Genomic DNA, 13287 nt, shown 5'->3' with positions numbered 1-13287 from the left:
TTTCAGAAAAGGCATTGTAGCAAACCAAAAAAGAAATTTTAAGCGCAGCAGAGTAACCAGCGCACATACCTGTTAGCTCAGGTGAGTTTAAAAGGCTGCTGTTGATAACAAGGGCATTTGCTAAATAGATGGTGTGTGTGCAACAATATACTGAAAGGTCAATTATATTGTGCAGCTTATCTCACCACCTGTAGTTATTTAGGTGAAAGCTCCAAAATGCTTGCCTAATATGTCTGTTTATCCAAAAGGAAGTAAAAAGGGAGAGCTAGAAAGATAGCATTGCATCACATTACATGGCAATGCAATGCACAGTTGCTGAAGTTGAACCAAAATGAGCTTGTAATCTGGCTTCTGCGACTTTGAACATGAAAAATCCAATGAGGAGAAGAAAAGCAAAGCCAAAGAGTCCATCCCCAAATCCGACAAACAAGCAAAATGAACAAAAAACATTGAATTCAATTCATTCTGATTTTAGAAACTGCATTAAAGAAGGGGTGCACCGGTCCTGGAGATACTGCAATACCAGGTCAATGCGTGGAGTGGACAGAGCAAGCTCTTTTTCCATCTCCCTGTTCTAAAAATCCATTTAATATATGGTCCCCAGATAGGGGACGTATCAGATATTAAACTGATAAGAACAGATACTACACTTGATCTTAGCCAAAAGGCCGAGAAGCGATAACCAGAATTGGTTTCAAACTACGGAGCCACCCAAGGATCCTGAAAAGTCCATTTGTGGAGATGAGCTCCTGGACTCCCGTTAAGAAGACATGTTGTCAACCTCTAGATCCCTTACATGCCTGCACTTTTCGGCTTGCTGCTGCTGCAATCCACGCGTTTTAGATCTGCATAACTCCACCTCTTTAAACACAGCACCTTCACCCCCTGCTGTTCCCACCCGCCTCAACACCGTTGGAAGGGAGGAGAACCAATTAAGGCGGGGGGTGGGGTGGAACGAGCAGCTGTCTACCCTTAGCAGGAGGGCTCCTGATTACATACCTCTCCTGCTGCTGCTGCTGCTGGCTGTCCAGCAGCAGACTGAAGGTGGCTGCTGCTGTGCACAGGTATATAAAGGCTCAGAGCCTATTATGACACGCGCAGCCAGCGTTCCATTGCCACATTCCATCTACTGCAGGCAGGATACCTGGCTGGCTGAATGTCGCTGAGAAGCTCACAGAGACCGCCATAAGCAACAGTTTAACAGAATGCCACAGACTAATCAACCAAACTTTTTGGGTTGGGTTCTCTTTTATAGTCTGCAGGCATTAAATGAAAGAAGTCAGTGTTCCAGCAGAAGGAGACAACGTTTCAGAAAAGGCATTGTAGCAAACCAAAAAAGAAATTTTAAGCGCAGCAGAGTAACCAGCGCACATACCTGTTAGCTCAGGTGAGTTTAAAAGGCTGCTGTTGATAACAAGGGCATTTGCTAAATAGATGGTGTGTGTGCAACAATATACTGAAAGGTCAATTATATTGTGCAGCTTATCTCACCACCTGTAGTTATTTAGGTGAAAGCTCCAAAATGCTTGCCTAATATGTCTGTTTATCCAAAAGGAAGTAAAAAGGGAGAGCTAGAAAGATAGCATTGCATCACATTACATGGCAATGCAATGCACAGTTGCTGAAGTTGAACCAAAATGAGCTTGTAATCTGGCTTCTGCAACTTTGAACATGAAAAATCCAATGAGGAGAAGAAAAGCAAAGCCAAAGAGTCCATCCCCAAATCCGACAAACAAGCAAAATGAACAAAAAACATTGAATTCAATTCTTTCTGATTTTAGAAACTGCATTAAAGAAGGAGTGCACCGGTCCTGGAGATACTGCAATACCAGGTCAATGCGTGGAGTGGACAGAGCAAGCTCTTTTTCCATCTCCCTGTTCTAAAAATCCATTTAATATATGGTCCCCAGATAGGGGACGTATCAGATATTAAACTGATAAGAACAGATACTACACTTGATCTTAGCCAAAAGGCCGAGAAGCGATAACCAGAATTGGTTTCAAACTACGGAGCCACCCAAGGATCCTGAAAAGTCCATTTGTGGAGATGAGCTCCTGGACTCCCGTTAAGAAGACATGTTGTCAACCTCTAGATCCCTTACATGCCTGCACTTTTCGGCTTGCTGCTGCTGCAATCCACGCGTTTTAGATCTGCATAACTCCACCTCTTTAAACACAGCACCTTCACCCCCTGCTGTTCCCACCCGCCTCAACACCGTTGGAAGGGAGGAGAACCAATTAAGGCGGGGGGTGGGGTGGAACGAGCAGCTGTCTACCCTTAGCAGGAGGGCTCCTGATTACATACCTCTCCTGCTGCTGCTGCTGCTGGCTGTCCAGCAGCAGACTGAAGGTGGCTGCTGCTGTGCACAGGTATATAAAGGCTCAGAGCCTATTATGACACGCGCAGCCAGCGTTCCATTGCCACATTCCATCTACTGCAGGCAGGATACCTGGCTGGCTGAATGTCGCTGAGAAGCTCACAGAGACCGCCATAAGCAACAGTTTAACAGAATGCCACAGACTAATCAACCAAACTTTTTGGGTTGGGTTCTCTTTTATAGTCTGCAGGCATTAAATGAAAGAAGTCAGTGTTCCAGCAGAAGGAGACAACGTTTCAGAAAAGGCATTGTAGCAAACCAAAAAATAAATTTTAAGCGCAGCAGAGTAACCAGCGCACATACCTGTTAGCTCAGGTGAGTTTAAAAGGCTGCTGTTGATAACAAGGGCATTTGCTAAATAGATGGTGTGTGTGCAACAATATACTGAAAGGTCAATTATATTGTGCAGCTTATCTCACCACCTGTAGTTATTTAGGTGAAAGCTCCAAAATGCTTGCCTAATATGTCTGTTTATCCAAAAGGAAGTAAAAAGGGAGAGCTAGAAAGATAGCATTGCATCACATTACATGGCAATGCAATGCACAGTTGCTGAAGTTGAACCAAAATGAGCTTGTAATCTGGCTTCTGCAACTTTGAACATGAAAAATCCAATGAGGAGAAGAAAAGCAAAGCCAAAGAGTCCATCCCCAAATCCGACAAACAAGCAAAATGAACAAAAAACATTGAATTCAATTCTTTCTGATTTTAGAAACTGCATTAAAGAAGGGGTGCACCGGTCCTGGAGATACTGCAATACCAGGTCAATGCGTGGAGTGGACAGAGCAAGCTCTTTTTCCATCTCCCTGTTCTAAAAATCCATTTAATATATGGTCCCCAGATAGGGGACGTATCAGATATTAAACTGATAAGAACAGATACTACACTTGATCTTAGCCAAAAGGCCGAGAAGCGATAACCAGAATTGGTTTCAAACTACGGAGCCACCCAAGGATCCTGAAAAGTCCATTTGTGGAGATGAGCTCCTGGACTCCCGTTAAGAAGACATGTTGTCAACCTCTAGATCCCTTACATGCCTGCACTTTTCGGCTTGCTGCTGCTGCAATCCACGCGTTTTAGATCTGCATAACTCCACCTCTTTAAACACAGCACCTTCACCCCCTGCTGTTCCCACCCGCCTCAACACCGTTGGAAGGGAGGAGAACCAATTAAGGCGGGGGGTGGGGTGGAACGAGCAGCTGTCTACCCTTAGCAGGAGGGCTCCTGATTACATACCTCTCCTGCTGCTGCTGCTGCTGGCTGTCCAGCAGCAGACTGAAGGTGGCTGCTGCTGTGCACAGGTATATAAAGGCTCAGAGCCTATTATGACACGCGCAGCCAGCGTTCCATTGCCACATTCCATCTACTGCAGGCAGGATACCTGGCTGGCTGAATGTCGCTGAGAAGCTCACAGAGACCGCCATAAGCAACAGTTTAACAGAATGCCACAGACTAATCAACCAAACTTTTTGGGTTGGGTTCTCTTTTATAGTCTGCAGGCATTAAATGAAAGAAGTCAGTGTTCCAGCAGAAGGAGACAACGTTTCAGAAAAGGCATTGTAGCAAACCAAAAAATAAATTTTAAGCGCAGCAGAGTAACCAGCGCACATACCTGTTAGCTCAGGTGAGTTTAAAAGGCTGCTGTTGATAACAAGGGCATTTGCTAAATAGATGGTGTGTGTGCAACAATATACTGAAAGGTCAATTATATTGTGCAGCTTATCTCACCACCTGTAGTTATTTAGGTGAAAGCTCCAAAATGCTTGCCTAATATGTCTGTTTATCCAAAAGGAAGTAAAAAGGGAGAGCTAGAAAGATAGCATTGCATCACATTACATGGCAATGCAATGCACAGTTGCTGAAGTTGAACCAAAATGAGCTTGTAATCTGGCTTCTGCAACTTTGAACATGAAAAATCCAATGAGGAGAAGAAAAGCAAAGCCAAAGAGTATATCCCCAAATCCGACAAACAAGCAAAATGAACAAAAAACATTGAATTCAATTCTTTCTGATTTTAGAAACTGCATTAAAGAAGGGGTGCACCGGTCCTGGAGATACTGCAATACCAGGTCAATGCGTGGAGTGGACAGAGCAAGCTCTTTTTCCATCTCCCTGTTCTAAAAATCCATTTAATATATGGTCCCCAGATAGGGGACGTATCAGATATTAAACTGATAAGAACAGATACTACACTTGATCTTAGCCAAAAGGCCGAGAAGCGATAACCAGAATTGGTTTCAAACTACGGAGCCACCCAAGGATCCTGAAAAGTCCATTTGTGGAGATGAGCTCCTGGACTCCCGTTAAGAAGACATGTTGTCAACCTCTAGATCCCTTACATGCCTGCACTTTTCGGCTTGCTGCTGCTGCAATCCACGCGTTTTAGATCTGCATAACTCCACCTCTTTAAACACAGCACCTTCACCCCCTGCTGTTCCCACCCGCCTCAACACCGTTGGAAGGGAGGAGAACCAATTAAGGCGGGGGGTGGGGTGGAACGAGCAGCTGTCTACCCTTAGCAGGAGGGCTCCTGATTACATACCTCTCCTGCTGCTGCTGCTGCTGGCTGTCCAGCAGCAGACTGAAGGTGGCTGCTGCTGTGCACAGGTATATAAAATCTCAGAGCCTATTATGACACGCGCAGCCAGCGTTCCATTGCCACATTCCATCTACTGCAGGCAGGATACCTGGCTGGCTGAATGTCGCTGAGAAGCTCACAGAGACCGCCATAAGCAACAGTTTAACAGAATGCCACAGACTAATCAACCAAACTTTTTGGGTTGGGTTCTCTTTTATAGTCTGCAGGCATTAAATGAAAGAAGTCAGTGTTCCAGCAGAAGGAGACAACGTTTCAGAAAAGGCATTGTAGCAAACCAAAAAAGAAATTTTAAGCGCAGCAGAGTAACCAGCGCACATACCTGTTAGCTCAGGTGAGTTTAAAAGGCTGCTGTTGATAACAAGGGCATTTGCTAAATAGATGGTGTGTGTGCAACAATATACTGAAAGGTCAATTATATTGTGCAGCTTATCTCACCACCTGTAGTTATTTAGGTGAAAGCTCCAAAATGCTTGCCTAATATGTCTGTTTATCCAAAAGGAAGTAAAAAGGGAGAGCTAGAAAGATAGCATTGCATCACATTACATGGCAATGCAATGCACAGTTGCTGAAGTTGAACCAAAATGAGCTTGTAATCTGGCTTCTGCAACTTTGAACATGAAAAATCCAATGAGGAGAAGAAAAGCAAAGCCAAAGAGTCCATCCCCAAATCCGACAAACAAGCAAAATGAACAAAAAACATTGAATTCAATTCATTCTGATTTTAGAAACTGCATTAAAGAAGGGGTGCACCGGTCCTGGAGATACTGCAATACCAGGTCAATGCGTGGAGTGGACAGAGCAAGCTCTTTTTCCATCTCCCTGTTCTAAAAATCCATTTAATATATGGTCCCCAGATAGGGGACGTATCAGATATTAAACTGATAAGAACAGATACTACACTTGATCTTAGCCAAAAGGCCGAGAAGCGATAACCAGAATTGGTTTCAAACTACGGAGCCACCCAAGGATCCTGAAAAGTCCATTTGTGGAGATGAGCTCCTGGACTCCCGTTAAGAAGACATGTTGTCAACCTCTAGATCCCTTACATGCCTGCACTTTTCGGCTTGCTGCTGCTGCAATCCACGCGTTTTAGATCTGCATAACTCCACCTCTTTAAACACAGCACCTTCACCCCCTGCTGTTCCCACCCGCCTCAACACCGTTGGAAGGGAGGAGAACCAATTAAGGCGGGGGGTGGGGTGGAACGAGCAGCTGTCTACCCTTAGCAGGAGGGCTCCTGATTACATACCTCTCCTGCTGCTGCTGCTGCTGGCTGTCCAGCAGCAGACTGAAGGTGGCTGCTGCTGTGCACAGGTATATAAAGGCTCAGAGCCTATTATGACACGCGCAGCCAGCGTTCCATTGCCACATTCCATCTACTGCAGGCAGGATACCTGGCTGGCTGAATGTCGCTGAGAAGCTCACAGAGACCGCCATAAGCAACAGTTTAACAGAATGCCACAGACTAATCAACCAAACTTTTTGGGTTGGGTTCTCTTTTATAGTCTGCAGGCATTAAATGAAAGAAGTCAGTGTTCCAGCAGAAGGAGACAACGTTTCAGAAAAGGCATTGTAGCAAACCAAAAAAGAAATTTTAAGCGCAGCAGAGTAACCAGCGCACATACCTGTTAGCTCAGGTGAGTTTAAAAGGCTGCTGTTGATAACAAGGGCATTTGCTAAATAGATGGTGTGTGTGCAACAATATACTGAAAGGTCAATTATATTGTGCAGCTTATCTCACCACCTGTAGTTATTTAGGTGAAAGCTCCAAAATGCTTGCCTAATATGTCTGTTTATCCAAAAGGAAGTAAAAAGGGAGAGCTAGAAAGATAGCATTGCATCACATTACATGGCAATGCAATGCACAGTTGCTGAAGTTGAACCAAAATGAGCTTGTAATCTGGCTTCTGCAACTTTGAACATGAAAAATCCAATGAGGAGAAGAAAAGCAAAGCCAAAGAGTCCATCCCCAAATCCGACAAACAAGCAAAATGAACAAAAAACATTGAATTCAATTCTTTCTGATTTTAGAAACTGCATTAAAGAAGGGGTGCACCGGTCCTGGAGATACTGCAATACCAGGTCAATGCGTGGAGTGGACAGAGCAAGCTCTTTTTCCATCTCCCTGTTCTAAAAATCCATTTAATATATGGTCCCCAGATAGGGGACGTATCAGATATTAAACTGATAAGAACAGATACTACACTTGATCTTAGCCAAAAGGCCGAGAAGCGATAACCAGAATTGGTTTCAAACTACGGAGCCACCCAAGGATCCTGAAAAGTCCATTTGTGGAGATGAGCTCCTGGACTCCCGTTAAGAAGACATGTTGTCAACCTCTAGATCCCTTACATGCCTGCACTTTTCGGCTTGCTGCTGCTGCAATCCACGCGTTTTAGATCTGCATAACTCCACCTCTTTAAACACAGCACCTTCACCCCCTGCTGTTCCCACCCGCCTCAACACCGTTGGAAGGGAGGAGAACCAATTAAGGCGGGGGGTGGGGTGGAACGAGCAGCTGTCTACCCTTAGCAGGAGGGCTCCTGATTACATACCTCTCCTGCTGCTGCTGCTGCTGGCTGTCCAGCAGCAGACTGAAGGTGGCTGCTGCTGTGCACAGGTATATAAAGGCTCAGAGCCTATTATGACACGCGCAGCCAGCGTTCCATTGCCACATTCCATCTACTGCAGGCAGGATACCTGGCTGGCTGAATGTCGCTGAGAAGCTCACAGAGACCGCCATAAGCAACAGTTTAACAGAATGCCACAGACTAATCAACCAAACTTTTTGGGTTGGGTTCTCTTTTATAGTCTGCAGGCATTAAATGAAAGAAGTCAGTGTTCCAGCAGAAGGAGACAACGTTTCAGAAAAGGCATTGTAGCAAACCAAAAAAGAAATTTTAAGCGCAGCAGAGTAACCAGCGCACATACCTGTTAGCTCAGGTGAGTTTAAAAGGCTGCTGTTGATAACAAGGGCATTTGCTAAATAGATGGTGTGTGTGCAACAATATACTGAAAGGTCAATTATATTGTGCAGCTTATCTCACCACCTGTAGTTATTTAGGTGAAAGCTCCAAAATGCTTGCCTAATATGTCTGTTTATCCAAAAGGAAGTAAAAAGGGAGAGCTAGAAAGATAGCATTGCATCACATTACATGGCAATGCAATGCACAGTTGCTGAAGTTGAACCAAAATGAGCTTGTAATCTGGCTTCTGCAACTTTGAACATGAAAAATCCAATGAGGAGAAGAAAAGCAAAGCCAAAGAGTCCATCCCCAAATCCGACAAACAAGCAAAATGAACAAAAAACATTGAATTCAATTCATTCTGATTTTAGAAACTGCATTAAAGAAGGGGTGCACCGGTCCTGGAGATACTGCAATACCAGGTCAATGCGTGGAGTGGACAGAGCAAGCTCTTTTTCCATCTCCCTGTTCTAAAAATCCATTTAATATATGGTCCCCAGATAGGGGACGTATCAGATATTAAACTGATAAGAACAGATACTACACTTGATCTTAGCCAAAAGGCCGAGAAGCGATAACCAGAATTGGTTTCAAACTACGGAGCCACCCAAGGATCCTGAAAAGTCCATTTGTGGAGATGAGCTCCTGGACTCCCGTTAAGAAGACATGTTGTCAACCTCTAGATCCCTTACATGCCTGCACTTTTCGGCTTGCTGCTGCTGCAATCCACGCGTTTTAGATCTGCATAACTCCACCTCTTTAAACACAGCACCTTCACCCCCTGCTGTTCCCACCCGCCTCAACACCGTTGGAAGGGAGGAGAACCAATTAAGGCGGGGGGTGGGGTGGAACGAGCAGCTGTCTACCCTTAGCAGGAGGGCTCCTGATTACATACCTCTCCTGCTGCTGCTGCTGCTGGCTGTCCAGCAGCAGACTGAAGGTGGCTGCTGCTGTGCACAGGTATATAAAGGCTCAGAGCCTATTATGACACGCGCAGCCAGCGTTCCATTGCCACATTCCATCTACTGCAGGCAGGATACCTGGCTGGCTGAATGTCGCTGAGAAGCTCACAGAGACCGCCATAAGCAACAGTTTAACAGAATGCCACAGACTAATCAACCAAACTTTTTGGGTTGGGTTCTCTTTTATAGTCTGCAGGCATTAAATGAAAGAAGTCAGTGTTCCAGCAGAAGGAGACAACGTTTCAGAAAAGGCATTGTAGCAAACCAAAAAAGAAATTTTAAGCGCAGCAGAGTAACCAGCGCACATACCTGTTAGCTCAGGTGAGTTTAAAAGGCTGCTGTTGATAACAAGGGCATTTGCTAAATAGATGGTGTGTGTGCAACAATATACTGAAAGGTCAATTATATTGTGCAGCTTATCTCACCACCTGTAGTTATTTAGGTGAAAGCTCCAAAATGCTTGCCTAATATGTCTGTTTATCCAAAAGGAAGTAAAAAGGGAGAGCTAGAAAGATAGCATTGCATCACATTACATGGCAATGCAATGCACAGTTGCTGAAGTTGAACCAAAATGAGCTTGTAATCTGGCTTCTGCAACTTTGAACATGAAAAATCCAATGAGGAGAAGAAAAGCAAAGCCAAAGAGTCCATCCCCAAATCCGACAAACAAGCAAAATGAACAAAAAACATTGAATTCAATTCTTTCTGATTTTAGAAACTGCATTAAAGAAGGGGTGCACCGGTCCTGGAGATACTGCAATACCAGGTCAATGCGTGGAGTGGACAGAGCAAGCTCTTTTTCCATCTCCCTGTTCTAAAAATCCATTTAATATATGGTCCCCAGATAGGGGACGTATCAGATATTAAACTGATAAGAACAGATACTACACTTGATCTTAGCCAAAAGGCCGAGAAGCGATAACCAGAATTGGTTTCAAACTACGGAGCCACCCTGTAACGGGTCCGGGAGGCGGACTGTAACGGGTCCGGGAGGCGGAACCTCTGAGCTACTATACAAGGGGGCGGCCCTTGTAAGGGAGCGGGTGGCAGTCTCTGGGTGAACGGACAGGGAGTTACGGCAAGTGATCAGGGCAGTCTCTGGGTAAGGGGTAGGTACGACCTGTGATGGCAGAGCCTCCGGGTAGGCTAGCAGGCAGGTGGTAGATGTGTGCTCCCAGGTGAGCAAGCGAGAGTCTCTGGAATAGCTGATGGTCACCGCACGTGACAACGGGACCTCCGGGCTGGCAAGCAGGCAGGTAACGGAGATGCGCTCCCAGGTGAGCGGGCAAGAGTCTCTGGAATAGCTGATGGTCACCGCACGTGACAACGGGACCTCCGGGCTGGCAAGCAGGCAGGTAACGGAGATGCGCTCCCAGGTGAGCGGGCAAGAGTCTCTGAGATAGCTGGTGGTCACAGCACGTGACAACGGAGCCTCCGGGCTGGCAAGCAGGCAGATAACGGAGAAGCGCTCCCAGGTGAGCGGGCAAGCTGGTCCATAGACAGACTGACCGGAGTAGTAAGGCAGACCGTCGGACCTCAGGCAAGCAGGCAGGTAGCTGACATGCGCTCCCAGGTGAGCGGGCAGGCTGGTCCTTAGACAGACTGACAGGAGAAGTAAGGCAGACCGTCGGACCTCAGACTGGCAGACAGGTAACAAGTATTCAGGCAGGAATCAGGCAGGTAACTGGCAGGTACTGGCAGGTAACTAGCAGGAAACTGGCAGGTAACTGGCAACGGGACCTGAGGGCTGAAGCACAGGTGAGACACAGGTGCAAACAACATTGCTCGGGCACCTCCATTTTGGAGGAGGTGCCTTTTATATGATGAAGTCCTCCGGCCATTGGCCGGGGACTCTTTAGGGCGGCGCGCGCGGCCCCTTTAAGAGGAGGGGAGCGCGCGCGCGCGCGCCCTAAGCACAGGGGCCGGGAAGGAGCGCGCGCCGAGAGCAGAGCAGGAGGAGGACGCCGGGACGGAGCGCGCGCTGACAGCAGAGCGGGGAGAGGACGCCGGGCAGGAGCGCGCGCTGACAGCAGAGCGGGGAGAGGACGCCGGGCACGGAGCAGAGCGGTGAGGGGAGCAGCGTCCCTGCCTAGCAGAGGGCAGGGACGCCAGCGCTACAGTACCCCCCCCTTTAGGCCCCCCCTTTTTTAGGCCAGACAGAAATTTAGCTAGGATGAGAGGGGCATGGATGTTCTCCCGGGGCTCCCACGTTCTCTCCTCAGGACCAAACCCCCTCCAATCTACCAGAAAAAAGGTCTTTCCTCTTACCCTTTTGCTGGCAAGAATGTTCTCTACCTCAAACTTGTCCTCAGCAGAAACCAGAGCAGGAGGCGTACCTATAGACTTAGAAAAAGAGTTAAGTACCACAGGTTTGAGGAGAGATACATGGAAGGAGTTAGGGATCCGTAAGTTGGCCGGGAGTTTCAATTTATAGGCTACCGGGTTGATCTGACCGATGACCACCAGTGGGCCGATGAACCGAGACCCTAACTTATAGGAAGGGATCTTGAGTCGGACATATTTGGACGAGAGCCAGACTTTATCCCCAGGACGGAATTGAGGAGGGTCCATCGCTAAATGCTGCCAGGGGGCAGCAGGTACTGGCAGAGGAAGAAGGCGGCCGGCCGACAGGTGTCTCGGAACTTTGTTGCGGGCGCAGGACACACAGGCAGAAACAAAGTCCATAACATCCTTGTGCAGGTTAGGCCACCAGTAGTGTCGGGTAATAAGCTGGAGGGTCTTTTTCCGACCGGCGTGGTCAGCTAGTTTAGACGAATGACCCCAGTGTAGGATTCTCTCCCGATCAGGTACCGATACGAACGTCTTACCAGGAGGGAGACAATTTAGACTCACGGGAGCCACCTGCATTACTCTGGCGGGATCGATGGGGCAGTCACATGGTCTATGAGGTGGTGATGTCTCTGCCTCCTCCTTAACAAAGACATCAGCACTAGACCAATAAGGAATCGGAAGTCCAGGTAGATTAGCTGGGATAGGAGAGGGACGGACGGAATGGACGGGAACCAGGCAGGTTTTATGACAGGCCTGTCCCCAGTGAAGGACTTCTCCGGTTTGCCAGTCAAGCACGGGTGCATGTCTCTGGAGCCAAGGCAGACCTAGCAAGAGGGCGTGAGGGAGACCAGGCAGAACGTGAAAGGAGATACTCTCTGAATGCAGCATTCCCACCTGCAGAGTAATGGATTCGGTGATGAATTGGATGGGGCGAGGTAAGATGCCCCCATCCACGGCAACAACAGACAAGGGTACAGCCAGAGGTTTGGTGGGGATGCGGAATTTCTCCACCAGGGACTGTGAAATAAGATTTCCGGCTGCTCCAGAGTCAAGTTGGGCTAGTTCGGAATAACGATTCTCCCCGCAGATGATTGAGACTGACAACAGCAGGGATGGAGAGGATTTATTTTTGTCTAGATCGACCCCTCTGAGTGAACCTAGATACAGGCGTTCTCCCGACCTCTCCGGGCAGGCACGGATCAGATGCTCCTTACTGCCACAGTAGAAGCAGCTCCCCTCGGCACGGCGGAAATCCTGACGGGATTTGACCATCTTGGTCTGGTCGACCTGCATAGGCTCAGGAGAGTGTACCTGTGGAGAAACGGAAGGAATGACGGGTTCCTGGAAAGTAGGAGCTAGACGTGGAATCCTTCTCTCACGGGTGACCTCTTTGGCACGCTCCTGGAACCGTAGGTCAATCCGGGTGGCAAGGGTTATTAGATCATCGAGAGTGGTAGGAATGTCCCGACCAGCAAGTTCATCTTTAATACGGCCGGACAGACCCTCCCAGAAGACGGATACCAGGGCTTCGTTATCCCAGGCCAGCTCCGAGGCAAGGGTACGGAACCGTATGGCATATTGGCCCACGGTGAGGCTTCCCTGACGGAGGCGAAGCAGAGAAGATGCGGATGAGGTCCTCCGTCCGGGTTCGTCGAAGGCTTTCCGGAAAGCCATGAGAAAGGCAGGCAAGTCGGACACCAGGGGATCTCCTCTCTCCCATAGAGGATTTAGCCAGGCCAGGGCCTCCCCGGTGAGATGGGACATGATAAAGGCAATTTTGGCTCGGTCGGAGTTAAACTGGTGGGATAATAGTTCAAAATGCAGGGTGCACTGATTTATGAAGCCCCGAGCCAGGACGGAGTCGCCTCCGAAGCGAGGAGGTGCAGAGAGCCGGGGTCCGGAAAAGGATACCATGGTACTGGCGGAGGTTGTTGGTGGATCAGACAGAGTGTTCAGGCGAGTATTAACATTCCGCAGGTGACCCAGGATGGTCTCCTGTTGGGACCTCTGACGGGACAGTTCAAGACAGAGGTCCGAGAGCGAGGGAGCTTGGGTGCCACAGGGTTCCATGGCCCGAGCAAACTGTAACGGGT

At 47.9% G+C, this 13287-nt stretch overlaps 8 non-coding genes across 8 annotated transcripts; all 8 read right to left on the bottom strand.

Annotated features, from left to right (window-relative positions):
• Window positions 1–489: 489 nt before the first annotated feature.
• Window positions 490–680, bottom strand: LOC141198367 (U2 spliceosomal RNA). The gene has a single exon (XR_012270319.1). It is a non-coding gene; the product is annotated as a U2 spliceosomal RNA (small nuclear RNA).
• A 1115-nt stretch (window positions 681–1795) lies between these two features.
• On the bottom strand, window positions 1796–1986 carry LOC141198429 (U2 spliceosomal RNA). Its single transcript, XR_012270381.1, has one exon. It is a non-coding gene; the product is annotated as a U2 spliceosomal RNA (small nuclear RNA).
• A 1115-nt stretch (window positions 1987–3101) lies between these two features.
• LOC141198366 (U2 spliceosomal RNA) lies at window positions 3102–3292 on the bottom strand. The gene has a single exon (XR_012270318.1). It is a non-coding gene; the product is annotated as a U2 spliceosomal RNA (small nuclear RNA).
• A 1115-nt stretch (window positions 3293–4407) lies between these two features.
• On the bottom strand, window positions 4408–4598 carry LOC141198365 (U2 spliceosomal RNA). The gene has a single exon (XR_012270317.1). It is a non-coding gene; the product is annotated as a U2 spliceosomal RNA (small nuclear RNA).
• A 1115-nt stretch (window positions 4599–5713) lies between these two features.
• LOC141198363 (U2 spliceosomal RNA) lies at window positions 5714–5904 on the bottom strand. The gene has a single exon (XR_012270315.1). It is a non-coding gene; the product is annotated as a U2 spliceosomal RNA (small nuclear RNA).
• Window positions 5905–7019: 1115 nt separating this feature from the next.
• On the bottom strand, window positions 7020–7210 carry LOC141198362 (U2 spliceosomal RNA). Its single transcript, XR_012270314.1, has one exon. It is a non-coding gene; the product is annotated as a U2 spliceosomal RNA (small nuclear RNA).
• Window positions 7211–8325: 1115 nt separating this feature from the next.
• LOC141198361 (U2 spliceosomal RNA) lies at window positions 8326–8516 on the bottom strand. The gene has a single exon (XR_012270313.1). It is a non-coding gene; the product is annotated as a U2 spliceosomal RNA (small nuclear RNA).
• A 1115-nt stretch (window positions 8517–9631) lies between these two features.
• Window positions 9632–9822, bottom strand: LOC141198360 (U2 spliceosomal RNA). Its single transcript, XR_012270312.1, has one exon. It is a non-coding gene; the product is annotated as a U2 spliceosomal RNA (small nuclear RNA).
• Window positions 9823–13287: the final 3465 nt, after the last annotated feature.

The sequence above is a fragment of the Phyllobates terribilis genome, unplaced genomic scaffold (genome assembly GCF_046119375.1).
Source record: "Phyllobates terribilis strain yellow unplaced genomic scaffold, ASM4611937v1 Scaffold_94__1_contigs__length_6153435, whole genome shotgun sequence".
Taxonomy (NCBI): domain Eukaryota; kingdom Metazoa; phylum Chordata; class Amphibia; order Anura; family Dendrobatidae; genus Phyllobates; species Phyllobates terribilis.
The sequence above is the reverse complement of the archived record's forward strand: the minus strand, read 5'-3'. Positions and strand labels throughout refer to the sequence as shown.